General features: G+C 35.6%; 1 pseudogene; it reads left to right on the top strand.

Annotated features, from left to right (window-relative positions):
• On the top strand, positions 1 to 26,327 carry LOC101100198 (annotated as a pseudogene).
• Positions 26,328 to 26,372: the final 45 nt, after the last annotated feature.

Genomic DNA, 26,372 nt, shown 5'->3' with positions numbered 1-26,372 from the left:
ATGGAAAACAAAGTGAGCCCCACAATCACCCAGCTTACTGCAATGAAACTTTCCAGGCCTAATGCAGAAAGAGTAACTCAGGCAGAGGGTGTGGACTCCCAGAGAGGAGCAGATGTAGCTGAAAGTCTACGTAGATCTAGAAAGCTGGTGGTCAAATTACTGGACATTTTGGTACTTCTGTTGTCAATTTTTTGAGGACCCTTCATACTATTTCCACAGTGGCTGCACCAGTACATTCCCACCACCAATGCATGGGGGTTCCTTTTTCTCCACATCCTCACCAACACTTGTCTCTTATGGTTTTGATTTTTATTTCCCTGATGATGAGGGCTGTTGAGCATCTTTTCATGTGTCCCGTGACCATTTGTAGATCTTCTTTGGAGAAATGTCTGTTCGTGTATTCTGTCCATTTGTTAATTGGATTATTTGTTTTTTTTGTGGGGGGGTGTTGTGTAAATTCTCTGTATATTTTGGTACTAACCCACTATCAGATAAGTCATCTGCAAATATCTCATTCGGTAGGTTATCTTTTAGTTTTGTTGTTTCTTCTGCTGTGCAGAAGCTTTTTATTTTGTTGTAGTTCCAATACTTTAGTCTTGCTTTTACTTCCCTTGTCCTAGAAGACATATCTAGAAAAATGTTACCACAACTGATGTAAGAGAAATTATTACCTGTGCTCTCATCTTGTATTTTTATGGTTTCAGGTCTTACATTTAGGTTCTTAATCCATTTTGAGCTATTTTTTGTGTATGATGTAAGAAAGTGCTCCAGTTTCTCCTGTTTGCCCAACATCATTTGTTGAAGAGATTGTTTTTTTTCCATTATATATTCTTACCCCCTTTGTCAAAGATTAATTGACCATATAATTGTAGGTTTATTTCTGGGCTTTCTATTCTGTTCCAGATATCTTTGTGTGTAATTTTGTGCCAGGTCCAAACTGTTTTGATTACTACAGCTTTGTAATATAACTTAAAGTCCAGAATTGTAATACCTCCTGCTATGCTCTTCTGTTTCAAGATTGTTTTGGCTATTCAGGTTCATTTCCGGTTCCGTACAAATTTTAGGATCATTTGTTCTAGTTCAGTAAAAAAAAAATACTGTTGGTATTTTGATAGGGATTGCATTTAATCTGTCGTTTGCTTTGTGTAGTATGTACACTTTAACAATATTTACCTTTCCAATCCATGAGCATGGAATATCTTTCTTTACCCAAAGAATACAAAAACACTAATTTGAAAAGATATGTCCACACCTATGGTTAGTGCTGCATTACTTAAAATCGACAAATTATGGAAGGAGTCCAAGTGTCCACTGATAACTGAATGGATAAAGAAGACGTGATGTGTGTGTGTATACATATATAGTGAAATCTCAATCAGCCATTAAAAAGAATGAAATCTTCCCATTTGCCACAGCATGGTTGGATCTAGAGAATGTAGCATATAATCCTGAGTGAAATAAGGTAGGGATAGGTAAATACCATATGATTTCACTCATGTGTGGAACTTACTTAAGAAACAAACACACACAAAATGCACACAGGTGAGAAAAAGAGGAAAACCAAAAAATAGACTCTTAACTATAAAAAACAGCAGAGGAGGAGTGAGAGGAGGATGGGTAAAATAGATGAGGGAAGATTAAGGGTACACTTACCATGAAAAGCACTAAGTAACGTATAGAATTGTTGAATATCTGTAAGGTACACTGGAAACATAACACTGTGTATTAACTACACTGGAATTAAAATTTAAAAAAATTAAAAGGGTTTGCAGAACAGAGAGAAAACTCATTGACGTCTGCCCTAGAAAAATCGTAGCATATGAACTGGTGCACACACATGAAGAAACTACCCAAGGGTGGGGAGAAAAAAAACACAAACCAAAGGGTTTGGAGAAACAGTGTCCAAGGTTCCCACAGGGCCATGCTATTGCCTGTTGGCACCAGCCAGAGTGGAAAAGCCATTGGTAGGGAACGTCAAAAGGTCTTGCCTTAGTGTTTGGAGTAGTTCTCCTTAGACTAAACATCATTCTGATGTTGCCTAAAAAACTCTTAAAACACATACTCCAACAATAAACCAAACTGTTTGCAAGTAACTTAAATATGGCCTCGCATAAAGCTCAAAAAACTTAGAAAACTGAAGGGGTAGAAAATGATCTAACTTCTAAAAAAGTAAAATTCACAGTCTGTTTTCTCCCAACATTACCAAGCATGCAAAGGAGCAGAAAAACATCCTCCAAATGAGGAAACGAAATGAAACAAACCTGACTCAGTAGTGACAGAGATGCTCAAAGTAGCTCCTGAGAAGTTACTAAAGCTATAGTTTACATGTTCATAAAGCTAAACAGAATTTGAACCTTTTAAGCATAAAGATATGGAGAGAATCTGATTCTTTAATAGTAAATTAAATAAATTTATTTATCCTGAGAGAGAGAGCAAATGTGAGGAGGGCAGAGAGGGAAAGAGAATCTCAGGCAAGAGAATCTCAAGCTCCCACTGGGGCTCAACCTCACAAACCAAACAGATCACGACCTGAGCTGAAATCAAGAGTCAGATGCCCCACAGAATGAGCCACCCAGGTGCCCCAAGAATCCATGTGATCTTCTTGAAGCAAAAAATTATGTTTCGCATAAAATAAATACATTGGATATAATTACTTTTAGAGACTGCAGGAAAAAATCAATAAACATGGGTGCTTAACAATAGTAACTGTTCAAAACAAAGCACAAGAATGGGGGAAAAAAAACCCAATATGATGTGTGGTACAAATTTAAGGAGTCTATTTTACATATAATTAGAGTCCTGAAAGAGAAAGGGAAAAATATTTGAAGAAATAATTAGCCAGCAGTTTGGCAATCTGATAAAAACTAAACCCAGGTATTCAAGATACTCAAGGAACAACAAGCCCTAATAACATGAGGAAAGCTGTACCAAGGAGTATCTTAATTACATAGCTCTAAATCAGTTACAAATATAAAATATTAAAGGCATCCCGAGGAAAAATATACATATGTAAAGAGAAAGATAAGGATGAAAGCAGATTTTTTTCTTAGATCAAAGCATGTGAGAAGATGGTTGATCAACATCTTGAAAGTACTGAGCAAAAAGTTGTCAACCGCGAATTTGATGAGTAGAGAAAGGGTCTTCTAGAAATGAAGGCAAAATAAACACTTTTTTTCCAAAATGCAACCCGAGAGAATTGATGTACGAGATCTGTACGATAAGAACCGTTAAAAATGGTCCTTCAGAGTTCTGAATAACCAGTGGGTTATTCAACAAAGAACTCAAAGAGGAAATTAAAAAACACATGGATACGGATGAAAAATGAAAATACAACAGTCCAAAATAGGGACTCCGTGAAAGAAGTTCTAAGAGGGAAATGTAAATAGATATGGGCCTACTTCAAGAAACAAGAGAAACCTCAAAAAATAAAGATCTAACGTTACATATAAGGGAACTAGGAAAAGTAAAACAAAGGCCAAGTTGATAGAAGGAAGGAAACAATAAAGTTCAGAGAAGAGATAAATGAAATAGAGACAAAAATAGAAAAAGAACAATGAAACCAACAACTGATTTATTTATAAACATTTAGCCAAACTCATCAAGAGAGAGACAAGACACAAAATCAGAACTGAAAGGGAAATAACAACCAATGCCACAGAAATAGAAAGGATTATAAAAGCCCTTATAAGGATCATATGAAAAAATTTATGCCAACAAATTAGATCACCTAGGAGAAGTGGATAAAGTCCTAGAAATACACAATATTTCAAAACTAAATCAGAAATAGAAAATTTGAATGAATTAGATTACTAGTAATTGGTTTAATCAGCAACCAAAAGCTCCCATAATACAAAATTTTAGAACCAGATGGAGTCACAGGTCTATTCTACCAAACACTTATAGAAGAGTTCATACTTATTCTCCTCAAACTATTCCAAAAAATATAAGAGGAAGGAAAGCTTCCAAATTCATTCTATGAGGTCAGCATTACCCTGATACCAAACCCAAAAATTCTACAAAAAGAAAATACACATGATGAACATAGATACAAAAATCCTCGACAACATATTACCAAAAAATATTCAACAATACATTAGAAGGGTCGCTCACAATCATGTGGGATTTACTCTGGAAATACAAGGATGGTTTTGTAATTTACAAGTCCATCAACCTGATAAACTCTATTAACAAAATGAAGGATAAAACTTACTTGATTACCTTAATAGATGGAGATAAAGCATTTGATGAAATACTTGATCCATTTGATCCATTTATGGTAAAATCTGCTCCACGTATGATAAAAACTCTCAACGAAGCAGATGTAGAGGTTGTATACCTCATCATAATAAAGACTACAGATGAAAAACCCACAGTGAACATCATACTCAATGGTTAAAACTGAGAGTTTTTCCTCCAAAATCCCAAACAAGGAAAAGAGGTTTACTTTTACCACTTACATTCAATATGGTACTGTGTGTCCTAGCTGCAGCAACCCCAGAAACAAATAGAAGACATCCAAATTGGTAAGGAAGAATTCAAACCACCACTGTTTGCAGAGGACACATTACATTAAAAAAACTCTAAAGTGTCAATTAGAAGTAAAAAATGAATTCACTAAAGTTGCAAGATACACAATTAATACATAGAAACCGAGTTTCTTTACACTAATAATGAAGCAGCAGAAAGAGAAATTCAGAAAACAATTCCATTTACAACTGCACCAAAAAGATTAAATGCCAAAGAAGAAAGAAAGGGAATATGACATAAACGTAAAATGATTTCATGTTTGTGGATGGGAAGATCAATGTTTGTTAACATGTTCATACTGCCCAGAAAATCGACAGATTCGATGCAATCTCTATCAAAATACCAACAGAATTTTTCACAGAAGTAGAACAAGTAATATGAAAATTTGTATGAAGTCACACACACACGCACACACACAGAACCTTAACAGTCAAGGCAATCCTGAGAAATAGGAACAAAGCTAGAGATGTCTCAATCCCAGATTTCAAAAGGTACTAGGAGACTGTAGTAATCAAATCAGTCTGATCTTGGCACAAAAGCAGATACACAGAGAAAAAGGACAGAATAGGGAGGCCAGGAAAAAACACACATGCTTATATGGTCAATTAATCTATGACAAAGGAGGCGAACAAAAAAAAAATAATGAGGAAAAGATAAATTTCACTGAAAAAACTGGACAATTACATGCAAAGTAAACTCAAAATGGGCTAAAGACCTAAATTTGAGGCCTAAAACCTTACAACTTCTAGGAGAAAACATAGGCAGGAATGTATTTGACATCAGTCTTAGCAATATTTCTCCAGATAGGTTTCCTCAGGCAACAGAAGCAAAAGTAAAAATAAATACTGGGACTACAGCAATATAAAAATTTTTGCACAGTGAAAAAACCAGCAACAAAATGAAAAGGCAACCCTGTGAGGAGGAGAGGGTATTTTCACATAATCCATCTGATTAGGAGTTAATATCTGAAATAAAGAACTTATACCAAAAAGCCCTAAAAAAAGAGAAATAATCTGATTAAAAATGACCTGATAGACATTTTTCCAAAGAGGAAATATATATGGCAAACAGACACATGAAATGATGTGTTACCACATCATCAGAGAAATGTACATCAAAACCACAAGGAGATATTACACTTACCAGAATGGCTAGAGTAAAAAAGACAAGAAATAACAAGTCCTGGCAAGGATGTGGAAAAAAAGGAACCTTCCTGCACTGCTGGTGGGAATGCAAACTGGTGCAGCCATTAGTGAAAACAGGATGGAGAGTCCTTAAAAAATTAAAAATAGAAATATCATATGATCCACTACTGAGTAGTTACTCAGAGAAAAGGAAAATACTAATTTGAAAAGATCTGTGCATCCCTTTTTTTTTTTTTTTGCTGCAATTATCTACAATAGCCATGACAGGGAAGCAATCCAAGTATTCATTAATAGATGAATAAAGATGTGGAACATACTCACACATTCTCTCTCTCTCTCTCACACACACACACACACACACACACACACAGGAATATTACTCAGCAATTAAAAATAATGAGGTCTGGGCATTTGTGACCACTAAATGAAATAAGACTTTGAAAAAGGCAAATGTCATATGATTTCACTTTTATATAGACTCTAGAAAGCAAAACAAAGGAATAAATGAACAAACAAAAAGCAGAAACAGACCCATAAATACAGAGAACAAACTTAGGGTTGCCAGAAAGGAGTAAGGTTAGGGGATGGGCAAAATGCAAAATGAGTGAAGGGCAATGTAAGGTACAGCTTTCCAGTTATGGGAATGTTTAAAGCTACAGCATAGGGAATACAGTCAATGGTATTGTAATGGCACTGCATGGTGACAGGTTGTAGCTATACCTAGGTGAACACAGCATAAATTACAGAGTTATCAAAACATGCTGTATACTTAAAACTAATATAAAATTGTGTATTCACTATACTTCAATAAAAAAGTACTTTCTAAGATGGAAAAAATGATATTCAATATAAACATGAATCCACACAAAGGAAGGAAAAGCACTAGGCAGGGTAAATACATGGGTAAAAATGACATTTTTTGGCATCATTTAAAATTTGTTAAGACAGGTGGCTCAGTCGGCTAAGCATCTGACTTCGGCTCAGGTCATGATCTTACAGTCCGTGAGTTCGAGCCCTGTGTCTGGGCTCTGTGCTGACAGCTTGGAGTCTGGAACCTACTTCAGATTCTGTGTCTCCCTCTCTCTCTCTCTCTGCTCCCCCCCGCCCCCCCACTCATGCTCTGTCTCAAAAATAAACATTAAAAAAATGTTAAAAAAATTTGTTAACACGTTACTGACTCTTAAATAACAAGAGTGATACAACCTGGTGTTTATATAATATTTAGAAGTTGTGTAACAAAAATGAAACAAAATTTCTAAGTTGGTATAATATCCATTTTGTTATATTGATATATTAAATATTTTTACTGTAACTAAAATAACCCTAAAATTTCAACAACAAAAATTGCTGTCCATATGTCAACAAAACTCATAAAGTGGATCATTAAAAATTTATACTAGATCTTGGGACACCTAGGTGGCTCAACTGGTTAAGTATACGACTCTCTATTTCAGTTCAGGTCATGATGTCACAGTTCGTGAGATGGAGCCCCACATCGGGCTCTGAGCTGACAGCACAGAGCCTGTTTGGGATTCTCTCCCCCTCTTTGCCCCTCCCTGACTTGTGTCCATGTTCTCTCTCTTTCAAAAAATAAATAAACTTAAAAAAATTATATTAGATCTGAATAAAGGAGAAAAGAGACAAAAAAGGTAGCAAAGAACAGATTGAACCAGTAGAACACAAATAGAAAATTGTATGGTTAAACTTAACCTTAATAATAATGACATTATGTGGAAATGGTCTAAACACCACCATTAAAGAGAAACCATTACAGGACTGTATAAAAAGTGAGAACCATATGACGCCTACAAGAAACGTACTGTAAACATAAAGAAACGGGGTAAAGTAAAAGGGTAGTAAAATACATATGATATTAACACTAATCAAACCAAAGCTGGTAACAGACAAAGTTGGTTTCAAAGCAAAAGATATTGACAGGGCTAAATAAGGTGATTTCATAATGATACATTGGCTAATTAATTTAAAAAGTACATAAAAATGCTAAATATTTTTGCACTTGATAGAAAGTACTTAACGAGTAACTCAAAACCTAGTTGTTTGAGATGAATAAAATTCATAACACTCTAAACTGTTCAGGATAAAAAAGAAAAGTCACAAATTAAGCAGTATCAGGATGAGACACATGATGTCACATGACAATCTATAAATATTTATTTACTTAAAAGTTTTTAACATTTATTCATTTTTGAGAGAGAGACAGAGCATGAGCAGGGGAGGAGCAGAGAGAGAGAGAGACACAGAATCTGAAGCAGGCTCCAGGCTCCGAGCTGTCAGCACAGAGCCTGATGCAGGGCTCGAACCCACGAACTGTGAGATCATGACCTGAGCCAAAGTCAGATGCTCCCCAATCTATAATTATTTCAAGGAAAATCAGAATATTATGAACAAGTTTATGCCATTTTGTCAAGAAGTTAGCTGACATGGACATACTTCATGAAAAACAGAGTATCGAGATATATTCATGAAGAAATGAATAAACTGAAATGGGAAAAAACATCAAAAAACATGAACTATCAAAGTATTCTCAAAAAGAAGTAGATAACTTGAATAGACCTATTCTTAAAAAAAAAAAATGTAGTTTTAAAACTGCCAACAAATTAAACCCTAGAGCTAAATGGCTTCACTGAGGAATTACACTGATGCCATACGTATAGAAACTTCCTCAGAAAACTGAAAAAGGTGAATGTTTTCAAAATAATTTTGTGAAATTAGCATTTTAGTGATACCAATACTAAAGAAAGACAATAGGAGAATATAAAACAACATCAGGACCATATTCTTCATAAATATAGATGCAAAAATTCTAAATGGAAATTAACAAAGCTAATTCAACAATATTAAAAAGATAGTAACACATCATGACTACATGAGGTTTATGCCAAGATTGCAAAGTTGGTTTAACTTTGTAATGTCAGTGAAGTAATTCACAATATTAATAAACTAAAAAATCCTATTATCTCAGTTGATGCATGACAAAATGTGTTTTACATAATCCAAAATACATTCTTCTTATGAAACTAAGAACAGAAGGGAACTACCTCTACAAAACAAACAGCTAATAATATTCCTAATGCCAAAGAGATGTATGCTCTCCCTAAAAAAAAATCAGGAAAAATGTCAGGGTGTTGGCTCTTAGCACTTTTATTTCCACATTACAAGGAAGATTTAGGCATGGAAATAAAAGAGTAAGAATTAAAAGGCATCCACATGGGAAAGGAAGAAGTAAAAATGTCTTTATTCATCGATGATGTGAAGATCTATGCAGAAAATTTGATGAATCTACAAAATTACTACTAGAAGTTAATAAGCTAGTCTATCAACATTGTGTATTATAAATTATGATATGAAATCATTGTATTTCTACACAAAAGCAATGGAAAATGAAATTTTACAATACCATTTAAAATTATATACAATTAAGAAATCTGTAAGGGTACACCCAACAAAAAATGTGATAAACATGAGTTAACTTTTCACATATTTTATCTTAATTTCCTTAGCTATTTTGTAGTCCTCAGAGTATATGTCTATGATTTAGAAGACTCGATGTTGTTGATAGGAATTTTGTAAAAATTTATGAATAGATTCAACAAAATCTTAGCTTAGGCAGTTTGTAGATATTAACTAAGCCACTTTGTAGATATTTACATATACTAGAACAATTCTGTATCCCTAGTTCTCCCCCCTGAAAAAAAAAACCTTTCATACCTCACATCATATTGAAAATTAAATTATAATGGATTATAGACCTGATATAAAGTTAAAATTATAAAACTTCTAGAAGAAAACATTTTCTAATCATTATATCAAAAGTATGATTCATAAATGAAAAAATCTATAAACTGGATATCATCAAAATTAAAAACTTCCCCTCTTCAAAAGACAGTGTTATGCACACAAATATAAACATTCTCAAATGTTATGTTTGCTGATACAAATATGAAATGAATGACAGAAATAATACAAGGAATGAATGGGAGGACTTATGATTACTTGCAATTATAAGATACTTGCCTTACCTGTGAGGTGTTAGAGTATTATTTAAAAGTAGACATGGATTAGTCACACATACTGCAAACGCTAAGCAATCACTAAAAAAATTTAGAACAAAAACCCCAAAACAATTGTGACAATATGCTCAAAAAAGGAAAGAACGTGGAATCATAAAATGTTCTATTAAAACCAGGAAAAGGACAGTACAAGAAAACAAATGTAGAGGCCAATAACCCTGATGAACACAGATGCAAAAATCCTCAACAAAATGTTAACACAATAAATTTAGAATTCAGTAATACATTAGAGAGAACACACAGTATGAACAAGTAGGATTCATTCCATGGGTGTAAGAATGTTTCCACATCTGTCAGTCTATCCGTGTGAAATGCCACATTAACACAATGAAAGGCTAAAATCTTATGTTCGTCCCAGTAAATGTACTAAAGCCATTTTGAAATTTTCACGTTGATTTATGATAAAAACTCTCAACAAAGTGGATTTGGAAAGAACATACTTCAACATATTAAAGGTCGTATATCACAAACCCACAGCTAATATCGTACTTGATGGTGAAAAGCTAAAAGCATTTGCTCTAAGATTAGGAAGAAGACAAGGATCCCATGCTACCCACTTTTATTCAACATAGTATTGGTAACCCTAGCTGGAGCAACTAGCGAATCAGAAACGGAGAAGTATAAAACTGTCACTATTTGGAGGTGACATATATAAAAAACCCTAAAGACTCTGCCAACAACACTGTGAGAGCTAATAGATGAATTCAATAAAGTTGCTGGATAAGGAATTAATATATAAAAATCTGTTGAATTTCTGTACACTAATAATGATTGAGTATAAAGAGAAATTAAGGAAGCAATCCCATTTATCGTTGCATCAGAAAGAATAAAATATCCAGAAATAAATTGAACAAAGGAGGTAAGAGAACTGAACACTGAAAACTCTAAGACAATGACATAAGAAATTGAAGAAGACAGGGGCGCCTGGGTGGCGCAGTCGGTTAAGCGTCCGACTTCAGCCAGGTCACGATCTCACGGTCCATGAGTTCGAGTCCCGCGTCAGGCTCTGGGCTGATGGCTCAGAGCCTGGAGCCTGTTTCTGATTCTGTGTCTCCCTCTCTCTCTGCCCCTCCCCCGTTCATGCTCTGTCTCTCTCTGTCCCAAAAATAAATAAACTTTGAAAAAAATAAAAAAAAAAAGAAAGAAATTGAAGAAGACATAAAACATAAAACTCCTAGAAGGCAACAGGGAAAAAAAACCTGGAAGGCCTTGTGTATCGTGATGACGTGTTTGGATACAACACCAAAGGCACTAGCCATGAAAGAAGTAACTGATAAGCTGGATATCATTAAAGTTAAAAACATCTACTCCATGAAAGACAATGTGAAAAGAATGACAAGACATTCCACTGAATGAGAAAAAAGATACTTGCAAATGACACATCTGATACGGGAGTGTTCTTCAATTATAAAAAGAAACCTTAAAACTCAAGAGTAAGAAAACCTAATCAGAAAACGAGCCAAAGACTTAAACGGATGCTTGACCAAAGAAGATATACAGATGGCAAATAACCACATATCAAGATGGTCCACATCTTACATCATCGGGGAAAGGCAAATTAAAACAGCAGTGAGGGGGCACCTGGGTGGTTTAGGGAGTTAAGCGTCTGACTTCAGCTCAGCTCATGATCTCGCGATTCTTGAGTTCAAGCCCCGCATCAGGCTCTATGCTGGCAGACCAGAGCCTGGAGCCCGCTTCAGATTCTGTGTATGTCTCTTTCTCTGCCCCTCCTCTGCTTATGCTATCTCTCTCTGTCTCTGTCTCTCTCAAAAAATTAAATAAACCTTAAAAAAACAAAAACAAAAACAAAACCCCAGTGAGGTACCACCAGCCACCTATTAGACTGGTCAAAATCTAGAACACAAATAACACCAAGTGCAGGGGTGATGAGAAACAACAGGAACTGTCATTTGTCGCTGGTTAAAATGCACAATGATACGGATACTTTAGAAAACATTTTGGTAGTTTGTTAAAATACAAAACACATTCTTACCATGTAATCCAGCAATCATGTTGCTGCCTATTTATCCACGGGCAATGAACACTTATGTCCATACAATAACCTGTACAGGGATGTTTTTAATAGCTTTACTCATAATTGCAAAAACTTGGGAGCATCCCAGATATCTTTCAGTAATTCAATTTATAAACAAACTGTGGTATCTCTCGACAATGGAAGAGAATTCAGTGGTAAATAAAACAGAGCGGTCAAGGCACGAAAAGAGGGAGGAAACTTAAATACAAGTTACTAAATGAAAGGCCAACCCAAAAAGGCTCCATACTACATGATTATCAGTGTATGGCATTCTGAAAAAGGCAAAACTTTGGAGACAGGAAAAAAAAAATCATTGGTTGCCTGCGATTGGGGAGGTGGGAGAGCGAATAGGTCAAGCATGGTGAAATTTTAAGGCAGTGAAATCACTCCATATGATGATATAATGGTGAATACATGTCATTATACATTTATCCAAACCCACAGATGGCACAACACCAACAGTGATTTTATGGTAAACTATACACCTTGGGTACAATGATGTATCAATGTAGGTTCATCAGATATATCAAAGCACTTTGGCATAGGATTTTGATAATAGGAGAGATTCATAAAATGAGGGCGGCAAGTACACAGAAAAATCTCTGTCCTTTCAACTCAGGTTTGCTCTCAACCTAAAACTGCTCTAAAATTAAAGTCTACTGAAAATAAAAAAAAAGAAATAATCAATGAGAGCACCTGAAAGGATGGGTTTGTCACTTATATCGAGAAAACAGAGCAGATATTGGTGTGGAAATCAAGCATCATATTAGGACATTTCAGAGTGGAAAAGGCTGCAGAGAGGAGTTAAGATTTTGGAGCAGCACGGAGACCCTGAACTCCTCTCGTCCCTGAACCGCTGCTAGATCAGCACCAAACCATTTTGAACACCTAGGAAACTGACCTGAGGACGAACACAACAATCTGCATAACATGAACCACAGAACTCACAGGGAATTGGTGGGGAGAGAGGAACTGGGAGGCAGGGCGGGGGGGGGGGGGTGGAGAAAGCCGCAGAGAGTAAGGAGCTGTTTTTGCAGAGAGACGGCAGCAAAAGGGAAAGAAGGAGAATGCAGTGTAAGAGGACTGTGCAAGAAAAGCGCTCCCCCGAAAGAGGCCGGAGAGGAAGAGTGAAATCCCCCACAGGAGAGTGTGAGAAGTCTGTTCCCCAAAACCACGGACAGGAAGAGAGGAGAGGGTTTCAATACTAATCAGCGGAGCCCAGAGCCTGAAGTTCTGGAGCTCAGTGCCTGGCGGTGCCCTGTGGGGAAGTGGGGAGAATCCCCAGAGGCAGACACTGTGTGCCAGGCAGGGAGAAGTGGTTCCCCTGCCAGGAGGGCATTGGGTAGAGGCCGTATGGCCTCCCCACATGCAAAGGTCCAGCAGACCCTAAAGAGCAGCCATGTTTTCTGGTAATGGGAAAAACACGCCATAATGAAACCTTGTGCCAGCTGTGTGTTGTGGTTTGCCAGAATCTCTGAACCTCTGCTGCTGGGCGATCACACAAAATGTTTACTGGGGCAAGCCAGAAACTGGCCATTGCTCAGCCAGACCCTTCCCCGTAGAGTTGGTGCAGGTCCTAGTCACAGGGGTATTACTGAAGCATGGGGTTTTTATTTTTATTTATTTCTTCAGAGAGACAGAGTGTGAGTGGGGGGAGGGGCAGAGAGAGAGGGAGACACAGAGTCTGAAGCAGGCTCCGGGTTCCGAGCTGTCAGCACAGACCCCCACGTGAGGCTTGAACTCAGGAACTGCGAGATCACGACCTGAGCCTAAGTGGAACGCTTAACTGACTGAGCCACTCAGGTGCCCCTGAAGCATGGGGTTTTGAAACATAACCCCATCTGAGATCAATGGAACAGACTAGAGAGCCCAGAAATGGACCCACAAACGTATGGCCAACTAATCTTTGACAAAGTAGAAAAGAGTATTCAATGGAAAAAAGACAGTGTCTTCAACAAATTGCATTGGGATAACTGGACAGTGACGTGCAGAAGAATGAACCTGGACCACTTTCTTACATGATACACAAAAAGAAACTCAAAATGGATGAAAGCCCTAAACATAAGACAGGAAGCCATCAAAATCCTAGAAGAGAAAGCAGGAAAAAATCTCTTTGACCTCGGCCATAGCAAGTTCTTACTTGACATATCACCAGAGGCAAGGGAAACAAAAGGAAAAATGAACTATTTGGACCTCATCAAAATAGAAAGCTTCTGCACAGTGAAGGAAACAATTCGAAAAACTAAAAGGCAAGTGACAGAATGGGAGAAGATATTTGCAAATTACATACCTGATAAAGGGTTAGTATCCAAAGTCTATAAAGAACTTATCAAGCTCAATACCCCCCCCCCCCAAATAATCCAGTAAAGAAAGAGGCAAAAGACACTTTTCCAAAGACATCCAGATGGCTAACATACATATGAAAAGATGCTCAACATCATTCATCGTCGGGGAAACACAAATCAAAACCACAATGAGATACCACCTCACACCTGTCAGAATGGCTAACATGAACAACTCAGGCAACAACAGATGTTGGCAAGGATGCAGAGAAAGAGGATCTCTTTTGCATTGTTGGTGGGAATGCAAGCTGGTGAAGCCACTTTGGAAAACAGTATGGAGGTTCCTCAAAAAATTAAAAATAGAACTACCCTACAACCCAGCAAGTGCACTACTAGGTATTTATTCAAAGGATACAGGAGTGCTGATTCAAAGGGACACAGGCACCCCAATGTTGATAGCAGCACTATTGACAATAGCCAAGTTATGGAAACAGCCAAATGTCCACTGGTTGATGAATGGTTAAAGAAGATGTTATATATATATATATATATATATATATATATATATATATATATGTGTGTGTGTGTGTGTGTGTGTATATATATATATACACACACACACACACACACACATATATATATATATATATATATACATACACACACATACATATATATATACTTACACACACACACACACACACACACACAATGGAATATTACTCGGCTATCAAAAGAATGAAATCTTGCCATTTGCAACAATGTGGATGGAACTAGAGTGTATTATGCTAAGTGAAATTAGTCAGAGAAAGACAAATATCATATGACTTCACTCACACGTGGAATTTAAGATACAAAATAGATGACCAAAAAGGAAGGGAAGCAAAAATAATATAAAAACAGGGAGACAGACCATAAGAGACTCTTAAAGACAGAGAACAAACTGAGGGTTGCTTGTTGGGTGTTGGGTGGGGGGAGGGGCTGAAGGGGTGACCGACATGGAGGAGGACACTTGTTGCGATAAACACCGGGTATTATATGTAAGTGATGAACCAGTGAATTCTGTTCCTGAAATTATTATTACACTATATGTTTATACTATATGTTAACTAACTTGGATTTAAATTAAAAAAAATAATTTTAAAAAAGAGTGGAAAAGGCTGTTGTCACTGAAATAAATTGATATGAGACAATTATGATCGCCAAGTTACAATTGAAAGTCCTGAAGATTAATAACCAAATGCATTTACATGAAATATTGCTTACAGAATATTTGCCTTATATTTTCATACATACTTTTCATAAAATAATGAAATAGATAAAAGTTGACCATGACCATGACCATGTGTGTTACCATTCAAATAGATAAATATTACTGAGCTTAGAGTATTAGAATAACTTCATCAAATACAGACTTAGGGGTGCGTGGGTGGTTCAGCTGGTTGAGCGTCAGACTCTTGATTTTGGCTCAGGTCATGGTCCCAGGGTCATGGGATCAAGCCCCATGTCAGGCTCCATGCTGAGCCTAGGGCATGATTAAGATTCTCTCCCTCTACCCTTCTCCTCTCTCTCCATAGATAGATAGATTTGGTCATCTGTTTGGTATTATATATATATACATATATATATATGTATATATGTGTGTGTGTGTATATGTATATCACATATAGAGAGAGAGAGAGACTTAATAATTTAGTCTTATAATTAAGTTTATTTATTTATTTCAATAGAGATGCAGAGACAGAGGGAACAGGAATCCTAAGCAGGTTCTGTACTGTTAGTACAGAGCTTGATACAGAGCTTAATTCCACAAACTGTGAAATGACCTGAGCCGAAATCAAGAGTCAGACGCTTAACCGAAAGAGCCACCCAGGTTCCTCAAGTCTTAGAATATTTTTTTTAAATGTTCAGAAAATAAGCATATATTGTCCAAGAAAACAAAACAGTTTTCTAAGTGCTAAATATATTTTTTGCCAAATACTACCCATGTATTCACACTATAATGCAAAAAATTTAAATTGGTAATTTGTCACACAACTTAGACTGTTCATTAAGTTGGTTTAGTGGATTGAATCATTGATTTTACTGCTATTCACCAATGTTTTCAGTTCCCTGCCATTTCTGGATATCTATTTATATATAGCTATATCTATCAATATTCTTATGTATGTACACTTTGCAAATTCACTGACCTTGGAATACAAGAGTATAAGTGCTGGTGGAAATAGTATTTCTGTTTTCAACCTAAATTGCATTCCAAGTCCAGTAGTATTTATTACATTACTGATAATGGTAATTATCCAGTAGCTACTCTACTGGCTAACTGGGTTTCTTGCAAAAAACCTGACAAAGGTTTACAAGGTGCAATCACAAAAACATAATTTAGCAACTGACAATCAGGCTTTAAAAAATGAGTTTACTTTTAAGAACTACCACACTATGGTTACTTCTAATGGAAAATGTTTAGAAACCATTAAATATTTTTTTGAAATTTAGTTTTACGACTCACTTATTGGCTATCATTATGCTTATTTGCATTTTAATACAGTTAGATTTTTTGTTCAGTGGAAATCCTGAAGAACCATGAACTGTATGTATATAGGAATATCTTTAAAGAAGGGATGTGTATTTAGTATATTCCTATAACATCTTTCATGGACACATATAAAGCAAATTACATTGTGGTTTAATTATCATTGTTAATAATTGGGAATATTATTGATTCAAATTATAGTAATATATGAACAAACAGTATTTGCAATTATTTGACTGACTTGGAAAAACACATATTACTGCCAATTCGCAATACTTGTAGCCAAATTACAGGTATTCTATTTCATCAGATGGTTTAGAATAAAAAATAGCCCTTTTAAAATTCAGAAAGTCCTTAGAATATCTTCAAATGTATACCAAAATCACAAAAGTAAAAAAACAAACACCTAAATAAACTTAAGAAATGAATGTATGGATTAGTGAGTTAAATGTCAATACCAGGTGCTGAGTCGTTTATACAATTATATGAGAAAAGTTTAAATGAATACTGTATAATATGGTCCAGCAACACATAAAAGATGTCTAACTGACTATAGAACATGTGAATCTTATGTTAAACTTAAAATGAACCAATAGAAAAAGTGGTGGCATAATAATATGCCTCCATACCACCACACACATAAACATCAATCTGAACAACTATTCTGCACACAGACCCAAAGATCCAGATCAGGGCTTATATGGGTGAAGCATATGCAGGAAGTACAGAAATAAAAAAAAAAAAAAAGATACAGTCAGGAGGGTAGTAGAAGAGCACTCCAGTTGGTCTTAAGGGTAAAGTTGCTTCAAGATAACACACTCCTCACCTGCTGACCTAAGACCCTCGATCTGTAACAGAATGAAATTACTTTCTTTGAGATTTGCAGACCACTGACCTTGAGGACTGAAAGACCAGAATTTTCCTGGCCACAGAATTCAGCAAGTCTCTTTGGAGCTGCCTCAGATTTTGGATTAGCTTCACAATTTTTTAGCACAATGTGTTTATTTTTTAGGTTACACAAATGGTTTTGGGGATCGGTAGACCTTGCCCTTTTTGGCAGAAATAACAGAGTACTCCTGCACACCAAAAAACAAGAACCAGACCCCCTCCACAACAACCTCCTCCCACTGAGATAATGTTTGTAGCTGGCAACATCAGGTCTATACATCATTAAGAAATGTTGCAGGCCACTGCACTCTCTTTGCTGATTACCCTAAAACCCTTTAAAAACCCTTGGGCCAGGCTTAGAAACCTTGGAGTGGGCTTTTGAACAAGAATCCGCCTTCTCCCCAGGTTGCCAGCCTCCTGAATAAAGCTCAAGTTCCTTTCCAATCAAAACTCATCTCTTGAGTATTGGCCTCTCAAGCAAGGGGCAGCCAAACTTGGGTTTGGTAACAGTAAGAAGAATAGATTCACATATCCCCCATTACGCATCCTACAAGTCTAAGTAGCCTATCACAGAGAAAAAGAATGAAAGAGACATTCCCTCATGAGAAATGGATGGTAAAGTGACTCATCTCAGGGAAGACTCCAGAATCCGCCTTTCCCAATACCAGGCTTACACAGATCTCTCTGGGTCACTCCCTGTAGGCTCTGGGGGACCCAGGCATATCCATCCCATGGTCCAAAGTAGCTTCCTTGATAGGGCTCCAGCCAGGAAAAATTAACATGGCATTAATAAGTCTTTACCTATTAAAAATGACTTTAAATGTAAAAGGACTAAATTCTCCAATCAAGAGACACTGTGGCTAAATGGATTAAAAAATAACTTAGTTATATGCTGCCTACAAGTGACTTGCCTTAGCTTTAAGGACACACCTAGGCTCAAAGTGAATATAGGGGAGAAAGACATTCTATGCAACTGGAAATGAAAAGAAAACAGAGGTAGGTATACTTATAAGAAAAATAGATATTAAGTTGAAAATTATAACAAAAAACAAATAATTTTTCAATAAACAGGCCAATTTATCAATAGGCTATAATAATCATAAATATTCATCCATACTGGAGCATGTAAATACACTAAGCAAATACTAATATATCTCTAGGGAGAAACATAATACATTAACAGTAAGGGACTTGAATACCCCACTTTAAACAAAGGTTATATCATCCAGACAGAAAATCAGTATGGATACACAGGACTTGAACTATACCAAATGGACCTAAACGCATTCAGATAATTGTTCCCAACAGTAGCAAAATACATATCCTTTTCAAGCATGCACAGAACATTTTCCATGATATACCATATGTTAAATCATAAAACACATCTTGGCAAATGTAAGAAGACTGAAATTATACCAGTTGCCTTTTCTGACCACAATGTTATGAAAAGTGAAATCAATAGAAAAAAAAAAAGAAAAATTCATAAATGTATGGAAATTAAACAAGAAGCTCCTGAGCAATGAATCCAAGAAATAAAAACAGAAATAAAAAATACTTGAAACAAGTGAAAATGGAACGGAATATATCAAAATTACTGTGGTGTAGACTAACAGTTCTAAAAGAGAAATTAATCCCTACCTTAAAAGAAAAGAAAACTCTTGAATAAACACCCTACATTTACACCTCAAGGAGTAAGAAAAAGAAGAACTTAAGTCTGAGGTTAGTAGAAGAAAAAAACATGAAAAAATCAGAGCAAAAGTAAATAGAGATTAAAAAGTTAATAGAAAAGATCATTACAAGTAAAAGGTATTTTTTTTTAATATATAAAAAGGTTGACGAATCCTTAACTAGACTAAGAAAAAGAAGAATCAGAAGTGAAAGGGGTGCCTGGGGGGCTCAGTCAGTTAAGTGACCTACTTCAGCTCAGGTCATGATCTTGCGGTTTGTGAGTTTGAGCCCCACATTAGGCTCTGTGCTCATGGCTTGTTCAGAGCCTGCAGCCTGCTTCAGATTCTGTGTCTCCCTCTCTCTGCCCCTCCCATGTGTGCACTCTCTGTCTCTCAAAAATACACATTAAAAAAATTTAGAAGTCAAAAAGTAGACATTACTCCTAGTAACACAGAAATACAAGGACAATATACTACTGTAAACAATTTTAACTTAAAATTCTTAGAAACATAGAATCTACCAAGACTGAATCATCAAGAAACAGAAAATCTGAACAGACCAATGATGAATGACAGGATTGAAACAGTAATGGAAAGCTTTCCAACATAGAATACACCAGGAGCAGATGACTTCATAGGTGAATTCTACCAAACATTAAAAAAAAAATTAATACCAGTCCTTCTCAAACTCTTCTTAAAAATAGGAGGTAATACTCCAAAACTAAACTTTACTTTGTGAGGCCAGCGTTACCCTCATACCAAAGCCACATTAGGACACTGTAAGAAAATTACAGGTGAATATCCCTACAGATAAATATATACGCAAAAATTCTCAACAAAATACTAGCAAACCAAATTCTACAGTACATAAAAGGATCATACACCCTGATCAAGTGGGATACCAGAGTAGATCAATATACTGATGCAAAATACTAAATGTAGTAAATAAAATGGTAAAAATCTTGTGATCATCTCAAGAGATGGAAAAGAAGCATTTCAAAAGATTCAACATCCATGCATGTTAAAAACACTCAAAAAATTGGGTAAAAAAGGAATGCATGTCAACATAACAAAGGCCGTATATAAAGAACTCAATGGTGTAAGATTGAAAACTTTCCTCCTAAGATCAGGAACAAGACGAAAGTACTCACTCTCCACTCCTATTCAGTATAGCACTGGAAGTCCTACCAGAGCAATCAGGCAAGAAAACTAAGCACAAGACATCCAGATTGGAAAGAGAGAAGTCAAACTATCTCTGTTTATGCAAGATAAGATCTCATACAGAGAAAATCCCTGAAGACTCTACCAAAAGACCGCTGGAACTAATCAACAAAGTAAGTAAAGTTGCAGGATATGAAATTCATATAAAAAGATTAGTTGTGTCTATACACTAACAAAAAAACTACCTGAAAAAGAAACACAATTCCATTTACAATAGCACCAAAATATATAGGAATATCTGTAATCCAGGAGTGAAAGATATATACAACATCCTGCCATTTGTGAAGACATGAATGGAATTTGAGGAAATTTGTCTGAGACAGACAAAATGTATGGTATCAGTCATATGTGGAATCTAACAAAGCCAAATTCATAGAAATGGAGTAAAATGGTTACCAAGGGATGGGAGCGTGGAGGGGAAGGACAAATACTGTTTGAGATCACAAACATATGAGTAGTAAAAAAAAGATCTTAGATCTCATGGGAAGTGTAGTAAATACAGAAAACAATGGTATTATAACCACTAATGATGATATTATAACCATTATTCAATGGTATTATAACAAACTTGCTAAGAGACTAGAACTTGATTATTCTAATCACTAAAAAGGAGTATAATAATGTAAGGTGATAGAGGTAATAATGTAAGGTAATGATTGCTGCTATGGCATTTATATCACAATATATGAATGTATCAAGTTAACATTTTGTAAACTTAAATTTATAGTATGTCAAATATATTTCATTTACAAAATTTGAGACACTAATGAAAAAAATTGAAGACACAAATAAATGAAAAGATATCCTGTTTCTGCATCAGAAACATTAATGTTGTTATAATGTCCATACTACACAGAGCCATCTAAAGACTCAATGCAAGCCCTATCAAAATTCCAATGACATTTTTCGTAATAAGAGAAAAATGATCCTAAAATTTGTAACAACAAAAGACTCTGAATCACCAAAGGAATCTTGAGTAAGAACAAAGCTGGAGTCATTATACTTCCTGATTTCAAACTTTATTACAAAGCTGTTGTGATCAAAACAGTACAGTACTGACATAAGTATAGACACATAGAAGAGTAGAACAGAATCTAGAGCACAGAAGTAAGCCCTTGAATATATGGTTAACTAATATTTGACAAGGGAATCAAGTAGAATCAATGCAGGAAAGATATTTTCTTGGATAAATGGTGTTGGGAAAACTAGACTATAACATGCAGAAGAATGAAACTTGACTCCTATCTTATACCACTCCCCAAAATTAACTTGAAATGGCTTAAATTATTATACTCAAGATCCCAAACTGTAAAACTACTGAAGGAAACACAGGCAAAATGTTTCTAAACATGGGTCTCAGCAATGATTATTTTGGATGTGACAACAAAATGACAAGCAACAAAAGCAAAAATGAACACGTAGAACTATGTTGAATTACAAAGCTTTTGCAAAACAAAGAATCAGGAAAAAAAGGCAATCAACAACACAGTAGAAAATATTTTCAAAACCATCGATCAGATAAGGAGTTAATGTAAAAAATATAGAAATGATACACACAACTCAACAGCAAACAACCAAACAGCCTAATTAAAAAGTGGGCAGAGGATGATAGACATTCTTCCAAGTAATACATACAGATGGCTAAGAGGTACATGAAAAGGTGTTCAACATTGCTAATAATCATCAGAGAAATGCCAATAAAAGCCATATTAAAATATTATTCCGCACCTGTTAGAATAGCTATTATCCAACAGACAAGAGACAACAAGTGTTGGTGGGGATGTGGGAAAAGGGGAACGCTTGTGCACTACTTTGGGAATATAAATTGGTACGGCCACCATGGAAAACAGTATGGAGTTTCCTCAAAAAAATAAAAAACAATTTTACCATATGATTTAGCAACTGCACTACTAGGTAATAGATAAAGAAAATGAAAACAGAATCTTGAAGAGGTATTTGTAGTTTCATGTTCATTGCAGTATCATGCACAACAGCCAAGATATCGAATTTACCTATATGTGTATCAAAAGATGACTGGATAAAGAAAAGGTAGTATAGATACAAAACAATGGAATATTATTTAACCCTGTGAAAGAAGGAAATTCTGCCCTTTACAACAACATGGATGGACATTATGCTAAGGGGACAAAGTCGGAAGAACAGATACCTTTTTTTTTTTTTTACCATCAAACATAATTGACAGTTTAATTTCAGGTGTATGATATAATGATTCAGTAAGTCTATATATTTCTCAGTGCTTATCAAGAAAAGTACGCTTTTTATCCCCTTTTTCTATTCCCCCTTTGACCATACCCACCTCCCCTCCGGCAGCCACCATTTCTTTATACTTAAGAATCTTTTTTTGTCGTTGATGTCTTTCTTTGTTCATTTGTTTTATTTCCTAAATTCCACATCTGAGTAAAATCATATGGCATTTGTCTATGACTATTTCAGTTAACATAATATTCGGTAGGTTCTTTATGTTGTCATTTATGTGCAGAATCTAAAAAAGCCAACCTCATACACACAGAGTAAAATGGTGGTTGCCAGGGGCTGTGGGTGGCAAAAATGAGAATGTGCTCAAAGTGCGTGCAAACTCCCGGCTATAATATCACTAAGTCTGGGGATCTAGTGTATAATATCATGACAATAATCAGCAATACTGTATTAGATACTTATAAGTTGTTAAGAGAATAAATCTGAAATATTACCATTCCTCCCCCATATTAAAGGTGAGAGGATGAAGATTACTGTGCTATTTACAATATATGCTTGTATCTAGTCACCAGACTATACACCTTAAACTTTACATATATTACGTGTTAATATTTCAGCGAAGCTGAAGAAAAATGAACTTAAAAATTTTACGAAAAAGGAATGTAATTAAATCTAAAAGAAGTTATTTCAAGCAAGGGCAGGATAAAGATGAACTGTATGCAGTGGAAAATATTCACCAGTTAATACTCATGTCCTGCTGACTACATTGTGTATCATTTACTTACAGCAGAAAACTTTCCTCCTTATTTAGTTAACCTCTATTGTGTCTTAATTCTCAGTTAGGAATCATTGGGAATGAATGCATCCATCTTTCCAAGGAAATTGCCAATTACTTTATTTGAGCATGTTGCTGATTTGAACAAAACTAGAGTTCATTACTAAGGAAAACTAAGGTAATTAGCGACAGCCTTAGAAATCATTCCTCTATTTTACTCCTATAACATTTAGGAGATTTTAATTTTTATTAAAACAGACCTTGGAATTTTATGGTATTAAATAATTTGACGTTCCTCAATGAAACATTTTCTACATTTGTTGTGTCAAAGAACTATACAAACAACCTGGTAACTTGCAAATAATTAAACATATTATTCCTTAAATACTTAGGTTTTAATTGACTGTACAAATCCTCTATTTCAAATAATTCTATAAGCAAAAATTCAGCAGGCAAAGTAATGTCATTGCTAATGTACCTAATACTGTATTCTCTTTGATAATAGTTTAGCACAATAATGGTGCAATTATATTTCTAAGCTGACAGAGAGTGCACTCATTATTTTTTCCGAAAATCACACTGGGATTAATCATTTAATAAGCTCATAATAGCTTGGCTGATGGAATATTAAAAGTGTTGAATAATTTAATTTGAATGAATTCGTGGATTATATCACTCAGGAAAACTATTAACTATATATATATAGGTCATTCGAAAATGCTACTGTTGAAGTTTCAGCAAGAATTGTTTTAAAACCATTTAGTATTGGAAAAGTCAGGGCTTGTGGTAAAGACAAGAGCGATGGAATTCTTCATTCTTAGGATTTGCTCTGGTTAAGAAGGTTGAAAGATCTTTTTCGGGATTTTAAAAATGAGAAAACAAGATGTCTCTCCGCTTTGGTCAACCTAAAAGGTGTGGCATACAGTGCGAGAGAAGGAAGGGACCCCGTTCTAACAGTCCTATTTTGTGACGGATTATGACCCAACCATCGAGGATTCCTACACAAAGCAGTGTGTAATAGATGAGAGAGCAGCCCAGCTAGATATTCTGGATACGGCAGAACAAGAAGAGTTTGGAGCTCTGAGAGAACAGTATTTGAGAGCTGGCTAGGGTCTCCTGTTGGTCTTTTCAGTCACAGATCGAGGCAGTTTTGAAGAAATCTGTAAGTTTCAAAGACAGATTCTCAGAGTGAAGGATCGTGATGAGTTTCCAATGATTTTAACTGGTAATAAAGCAGATCTGGATCATCAAAGACAGGTAACACAGGAAGAAGGACAACAGTTAACACGACAGCTTAAGGTAACATACATGGAGGCGTCAGCAGAGATTGCCATGAATGTAGATCAAGCTTTCCATGAACGTGTCCGGGTTATAAGGAAATTTCCAGATCAGGAATGTCCTCCTTCAGCAGAACCAACACGGAAAGAAGAAGACAAGAAAGGCTGCCATTGTGTCATTTTCTAAGAATCCCTGGAATTTTAGCTACCAACTGCCAGGAAAAGCCCCCATCGTCTCCTCTTCTCCTTATGGTTTACATCACATCGTGTTGGTACCTTTCTAGCCTTGGACAAACGATCGCCGTGACTAGTAGCCTTAGACCAAGAAGCTGGCTAATCTTTTCCGTGAAGCTAATCCTATGGTCATTTTGAGACACATTTAAAGGAAACACTAAGGCTGCCTCAAAGATTATCTGATTTCTTAAAGATAATGATCTATATACATAGACACATTCTTTTTTAAGGGCTTACATTTTAATAGGGATGAATCAGTTTTGGAACCTAAGCTGTTTGCCAAGCTGAAGTCATAGGTTGTGAAATTAACTTGTAACTTCTGGAATCATATTGCCTATTGTTACTCTAAATAGAAACATGAGTTGTTTTTAAATGTGAATTTTTTGCCTATCTCTAAAAATTTTGATGTCAACTTTAGTTAACCTTAAGTACACTGAATTGAATCCACAAAAGTGATACATCTCAGACCTTTACTGACGCTATAGCCTTTGTTTTCCAGTGGCCAAAATACCAAAATGCCTGTTATGTTTATAGATTAAAAACTGTGTATAAAGCCTTTATTACACCTCCATTCCTAAAGATGATAATAATGTTCTTTGTGGCCAAATATTTGGACTCATTCTGGATTTAGGCATTTCAATGTTCTTGGCTTTTTAAGTTAACTCTTCTCATAGCCATGTTGAGAGTAAAAATAAATAATTTCTGTCTGTCTGCCTTTTCAAGTATTTCTGGATATGGGATTAAAAAAAACTAAAACTGTTTTTTTGTTTGTAATATAGAATACAGAATTGATCTTTCCGGGGTCAGAGATGATTAATGTTTTTGCTATGTAGTTTTATACATTATTTTCTTACCCAACTAGTTAACAAGTATTTTTATATGTTTGTAAGCAAATATGCTTTCACAGCATACCTTGTGTATATGTAAAGATAATTATTTAATTCTCACTGTTCACTTTTAACTGACAAAGAAAAGAAAACCAGTGAAAACTATAGAAACTGTGGTAGAGGTATCCTTGCCATCCCGGTCCTGGTCCTGGTGGCTCCCACCTTTGGCCAGTCACACACCTGCTTGAGAAACCTCCTCCGTATACAACAACAGGGTGAGAATCTGAAGTCACTTGTGATGTGCCGTATTAGGTATTGACTGTTCTATCAAGTAGTAAGTGTAATACTTCTCTTTGACGATTAGTGTAACTGTGGATGGCTTCTGATTTTTGTTTTTAATTTTGTGGATGTGTTTCAACAATTCAGAAGTATGTTCCTGATGGTGAGATACTAAGTGGTATTGCACGCTTGTCACTTTATTGAATGTGTACAACAGCCCCGTGAAGTTGATAAAGCATACCCTTGTATAGTTTCAGGTGCTAGAATTAAAACTGATCTGTTATCACAAAAATTTTTTTTTAAAAATGAAAAATAAAAAAATAAAAACATTTAGTATTTTTAATTTTTTTTTTCAACGTTTATTTTTGGGACAG

Source organism: Felis catus, chromosome A2 (assembly GCF_018350175.1).
Source record: "Felis catus isolate Fca126 chromosome A2, F.catus_Fca126_mat1.0, whole genome shotgun sequence".
Taxonomy (NCBI): domain Eukaryota; kingdom Metazoa; phylum Chordata; class Mammalia; order Carnivora; family Felidae; genus Felis; species Felis catus.
This window is presented reverse-complemented; position numbering and strand designations above follow the sequence as displayed.